Source organism: Gracilinanus agilis, chromosome 4 (genome assembly GCF_016433145.1).
Source record: "Gracilinanus agilis isolate LMUSP501 chromosome 4, AgileGrace, whole genome shotgun sequence".
Taxonomy (NCBI): Eukaryota; Metazoa; Chordata; class Mammalia; order Didelphimorphia; family Didelphidae; genus Gracilinanus; species Gracilinanus agilis.
The window spans coordinates 356,286,252-356,292,333 of record NC_058133.1 but is presented as its reverse complement, the minus strand read 5'-3'; the positions used below and the strand labels follow the sequence as shown (position 1 = coordinate 356,292,333).

At 36.8% G+C, this 6,082-nt stretch overlaps 1 non-coding gene across 1 annotated transcript; it reads right to left on the bottom strand.

Moving 5' to 3' along the window:
* Nucleotides 1–595: 595 nt before the first annotated feature.
* Nucleotides 596–703, bottom strand: LOC123248176. The gene has a single exon (XR_006506254.1). It is a non-coding gene; the product is annotated as a U6 spliceosomal RNA (small nuclear RNA).
* Between the last annotated feature and the right edge of the window lie 5,379 nt (nt 704–6,082).

Sequence of the window (6,082 nt, the reverse complement as noted above, 5' to 3'; positions counted from 1 at the left end):
TGGAAACTCTCTGGCTTATTAGTGTCCTTCCCTAACTGTGGCACTTAGAACTAAATACAGTACTCCAGTTGTGACCTATTTTTTTTCCTTCTTCAAAAAAGAATTCTTCCTTTTCCAATCCTGTGATGCAGTTCTTTCCCATAATCTTTTGAAGATCACTTACAGTGGTACAGTAATCAATCACATTGACCAGATTTTTCAGTACTCAAGGATGAAGCTCTTGTAGGTGACTTCAACTCACCCAAGGGAATTAGAAATATCTATTAGCTCATATTGATTTTGAGCTTCAACTCCCCAGTCACCATTTTTGTTCTGTTTCTTCTGGTTCAAAGATTATTCTCCTTGGGCAGGAAAAATGAAGCAATTTAAGAGGTGAGTAGCAATGCCTTTAGTCCATCATTTGTTATCATCATCCCATCCAGACTGAATAGTGACCTTCTCTCCTTTGATTTTTTTTTCCTCAATATAGCACTTTAAAAAAATCTTTTATTGTTCTTAGATTTCTTGCCAAATGATGTTATTGTTCCAAAACTGCACAACCATTTTGGCTTTATATCATTATTTGCTCTTGCTTCTAACTCCTGTACAGCTTTTAAAAAAAGGAACAATTCACAAATTTGCATGTGCCACCCTTTCACAGGGACCATGCTAATCTCCCATGCATCATCTTGATTTTGGTTATATGTGCTGCCAAAGTGAGCACTGAACATGTCTTTTTAAAAAAAAATATAAGTTGGTTGGTGAATTCCATGTGCAACCACATCAGTCAGTTTCTTTAATGATTCCTTTTTCCCTTCTTATCAGAATAGTTTCTCCTTCTAACTTCAGAATTTTTCTTGAAAGTTTTGTTTAGAACTGTCTTTTGCAGAATTTAGTCTGCCAGATTCTACCCATCCTTTTTCTGAAAGTCAAAAAGATTTGAGTTTGAATACCTGCTCTATCACTTATTAGCATGTCATTTTGTTTGTGACACTAGGTCTTAGTTTTCTGGGTGATTGTAGGTGGTAATTGTTTGGAGTTTTTTGTTTTTTGTTTTTAATTTTGGGTTATATATGTGTTGTCACCCTCTCTGAAAGGTACAATTTTAGGAAAAGGATTCTTTTTTTCTGATTTTTTATTTCAATTTTTAAATATTTCCATGTTTACAATTCATTTTCTTTCCCTCCCCTCTTTTCTTCCCCCTCCCACTGGGTTATACAAATATTATCACTTGATAATTATTTCCATATTATTTCTTTTAGGAAAAAAATTCTTAACCTCTTTTGTGTAATGGACCTTTGGCAGTCAGGTGACCCCATAGACCACTTCTTGAAATAATAGTTTTTTAAATACATGGGATTACAAAGGAAACCAATTAGATTGTAATAGTTATTTTTTTTTAAAAGCTCAGGAACTTCGGGTTAAGAATCTCTGTCTTAGAAAATGTAGGAACTCTTATTCCAGTTCACTATTAGTTCAGGCTTGATTTATTAATCAAACACATTAACCTCCCACTTGCATTAATTTTCTGGTTAGGCACCTAGCTGCCTCTGGTATACTTCTTTTCTTTGCAAAGTTTTTACAGATTTCTATTTGTCATGGGACTCGACAAGTTTCCTACAGGTGAGCATTATATTCTCTTCACTTAATGGTACAGAATAATAGATACTATTGGGATTCCTAAAAGGGGGCAGTGTGGTCAGTATAGACTTCATGACCAAATGACCAGCTTAGAACATGAATTGCCCAGTCATAGCAAAAGTTAGTGATCAAGCATAGAACATTACCTTGGTAATCTCCATGATTACTCTGGACCAAAGCCAGCAAATGAGCCATTCTTGCATTATTGAAATTTTCTGTTTATTTTTTGTTGTTTAATCATTGATGGTGGCTTGTAAAAGAAAGGCTTTAAGAGAGAAGGGTTGTGTTTTAGTTTCTAGAACTGAAGTGTTCCCCACATTGTAAGGCATGTGTCCCTATTCCATTTGCCCATTTAACATTGGTTAGCTTTTTTTATAAAAGGATATTTACTTCAAATATAGAGCAAGAACAAAGTACAAAAATTTCCCCTAATACCTTGGAAGCATACTCTCCCTTACATAGTACCTTGGCTTTTGGGGAAAATGGGCCTAATTTAGCTCAGTTCCTACATAGCCTAAGCCCTACCAATTTGGGGTCCAAAGTGATTTCAGAGGAATCTAAAAAAACTTAGGTGAACTGACACAAAGTGAAGTGAGCAGAACCAGAATAAAGTGACAGCACTATTTCTTGATGAAGAACTGAATGACAACCTACTTATTCTCTGCAATGAAGTGATCCAAGACTATCCCAGAAATTCATGATTAAATCCCAGAGACTCATGATTAAAAATGCTATCTGCCCTCTAAAAACTAAAGGAGACTGAATGTAGAATGAAACATAATATATTTAATTTTCTTTCTTCTTCTTCTACTTAATTTGAGATTTCTTCCACAAAATGACTAATATGGAAAAAAATTTACATGATTGCAACATGTAAAATCTGTATCAGGTTGCTAGCTATATCAGGGAAAGGAGGAAGTGGGGTTCAAAAGAAGGGACAGAATTTGGAACTCAAAACTTAAAAAAAAATTCTAAATTTGTTTTTATGTGTACAAGGGGAAAGAAAACCTATTATTTAAAAAAAATTTGGGTCCAAAGGCAGCACTACTATTGGATGTGCTATTATCTCAGCTATGGCTGGGCTAGTGTCTTGGAAGCCTTCTACTGTAAATCACTCCTTACTCCTCCAGGTATTGGTTTTATCTTGGCTGCAGATCTAAACTCTGAATGCCACAATGCTGAGAGAGAAAACAATTAATATAAAGGTTTAAAATAAAAGTTGATTTTCAATTGTAGTAATGCTTACTTTATTACTTTAAAGGAAGGAGGGAGAAATAAAAACTTTTATAAATCTTTAGGTCCACTTATCAGCATATTTAATCATACACATTTCTACCTTCAACTTCCTTCTTTTCTTAGAAATTATCATAAAATCTTAGTGATTATAAGATGTTCTCCAGTATGTGTCTTTATCCTCAGTACTAAAGCTCTTCTTTAGACATGACACCCATTTTATGGGCAGCCCAAGTTCTTTCTTTGTAACCCAGAGCTTCCAATCACTGCCATACAAACTGAACTTTCAGTCTGTTCTGCCCACTCCCGCCCCTGAGTTTCAAGTGATTCTGGATGACATCATGAGTGGACTAACATGGAACACCAGTTTTCCTACTTAATCTTGGCAGGACTCTTATGTCCAGCTGCCAAGTTCTGTGATCTCATCACACCTTTTTTCACTTTGGTGAAACTGCCTTATTAATTCTTCCTTCAGTTTTGACTTGCTTTTTTTGTTTTCTTGTGTCTTATCAAAGAACTCATCTTACACTGTGTAAAAAGGAATTCTTTATTCTTTTTTAAATTTCATGCAGGAACCTGGAGGTTTTCTTACCAGATATGTGTAGGGATTAACCAGTCCACAGTGACAGGAAGTAGAAACCACAGAGATAGGAAGGAGGAACCAGAGAGACAGGAAATGAGGTAGAAAAAGGGTATAAAAAGGGCCAGCATCAGTTGATCAATCAGCCAGTTGCTGACAGTTAGGTGCCGGCAGTTGTGGGGAAGTTGGCTGCTGGGAGTGTGTTGCGTTGGTGGTTGGCGTTTAGTTGCTGAAATATAAAAGGCGAGCCTGAGCTTACTGGAAGGGCTTTTTGGCTTCTCAGTTTTGGGCTTTTGGTTTGAGCTGTTGGGTTTTTCTTTCTTGAACTTTTTTGAGAGGTGGCAGGTCTTCATTGACAGACCTAATTGGGGTTGGATTAAACACGGATTGGATTGGAACTTTGTGGAGTGGTGTTATAAAGAAAGGGAAAAAGATCCTTAGGGGATATATCTCTAGTGAGGTGGAATGTATCTCTGTATTCTCCCTAAGTATTGGTGATGGGGGAACACAAACCCCAATCACCCTTGCTAGTTGTTATAATTTCCTTTTTCAATAACAGTTGCCAAGGAAGGACCCCAAACGGTCAGGTGGATGGGTAACCCTTTCAGGTCCCACCTGGGGTTGGATCAATTATTAATATTGGGCTCTGATTAGCCTTGGATCACATTCATCTGACTCTGTGTTTGCTCCCTCCCCAAGGGTTGTGATATAATGATCACTCAGGAAGGTACTTATTAAATACTTTATCTATGATCTTAATTAGGGAAAGGACAATCAGGATATGGATTAGGGATTGGAGACCCTGTCAATCTAATATCTATAATCTATAATCACTCAGGACTGGAGGCTATTGATTTAGTAAAGCTGGAGCTATTGTTCTTCACAACCCCTCTGGTTCAGCTTGGCCACTGCCAAACCAGAGAAGTGGCTGCCCTTGCTGCAGCTGTGTTGGTGATTTCCTCTCAGCTTTCTTATTATCAGTTTTGGTGATGTGTTAGCCTTGACAGCCTTCAGGAAGTATTCAAATCCTACCACCCTTTTCTTCTCAGACCTTCCTTCCTTCCTTCACCACCCACGGACCCAGAGACCTAAAGAGCTAGGATGATTCAGAGACTTAAAGATCTAGGGACCAAAGTCCAAATGAGAGAGAGAGAGAGAGAGAACCTCAATGACCAACGGTCAAAGACCCCTCCCAGATTGCTGTTAGGGGTATTTATACTCTCAGGCCTTTTGCCCTTGGCTGCTGGCATCTGGGAACATTCCAATCTCTCCAACTGCCTCCCTTGTCAATCAAGGTGAGACCAACATTTCTCAGGGTTTGAATATAACAGTGGTTATTATTAGCAGTAGTTATAGGCAGTTATAGGTAGACATAGGCAGTTTTAGGTAGTAATTATAGGTAATTATAGTTATAGGATAATGAGTATAGACATTAGGAAATTTTCTTTCTCTATCTCTCTCCTATATTTCCTGCCTTTATTATATTCTTTTCTATCTCTATTTTAATAAAACTAAATTGTTAATTGTTAAAAACTGCTCTTTTATTTTTGTCAAGCTCCTATTTTAACCCTTACAACTGATAGGTACCTTCTCATTTTTGGGTAGTGCTGCTCTAGAAGCAATAATTTCAGGATTTAATTAACTCAAGACACAAAAAACCATTTGCCACTTAGATTCCCAGACAGTGACTTGGCAAGATATGAACAACTAGGTTTGGGTTAGCGATGGAAGACAAAGGACAACAAATTAGGCAGTTGGTAGGCAGGTATTATGTGAGAACAGCAAATGTTTCTCTTCTCTAATTCTAGATTGAAAATGTTAGCACTGATTAAGCAGGAATGTAACTATCAACAGAGTTGATGCTCTTTAAAAAGTGATTTCCTTTTATTTCAAATGATATAAATAAAAAATGATCAAATGGAGGTTTGCCCCATTAAACAGATTCTCTGAACTAATGATTTCTTCTTGCTATAAAATTGGCAAAATTTAATCTCTTAGATGAAATATTATTATCATGTATAAGGAGTCAGTATGGACAAGATGTGTTCTACATAACTTAAAAGATAAAATAAGTGTGATGCTGTATAGTTATCATTCATCACACAAACAGGGTAAATTCTCTTTAAAAGACAATCATGAAAAAAAAGACAACTACTGGAATGACCTCCAGGAATTGATGCAGAGTGAAAGGAGCAGAACCAGGAGAACATTGTACACAGAGACTGATACTGTGGTACAATCGAACATAACGGACTTCTCCACTAGCAGCAATATAAGGATCCAGAGCAAAGCTGAGGTACTTATGAGAAAGAAAACTAGCTACATTCAGAGGAAGAACTGTGGGAGGAGAAACGCAGAAGAAAAACAACTGCTTGAACACATGGGCTGATGGGGATATTATTGGGGATTTAGACACTAAATGATAACTCTAGTCCAACTACCAACAATATAGAATTAGGTCTTGATCAATGATACATGTAAAACCCAGTGGAATTGTGCTTTGGCTAAGGGGGGTTAGGGAGGTTTGGGGGAGAGGGAAAGAACATGAAATATGTAACTAGGAGAAAATATTAAAAATTAAAATTAAAAAAAAAAAAGACAACCAGAAAAAGACAATCATGGTAGAAAAGGATGCTGTAAGTCTACACA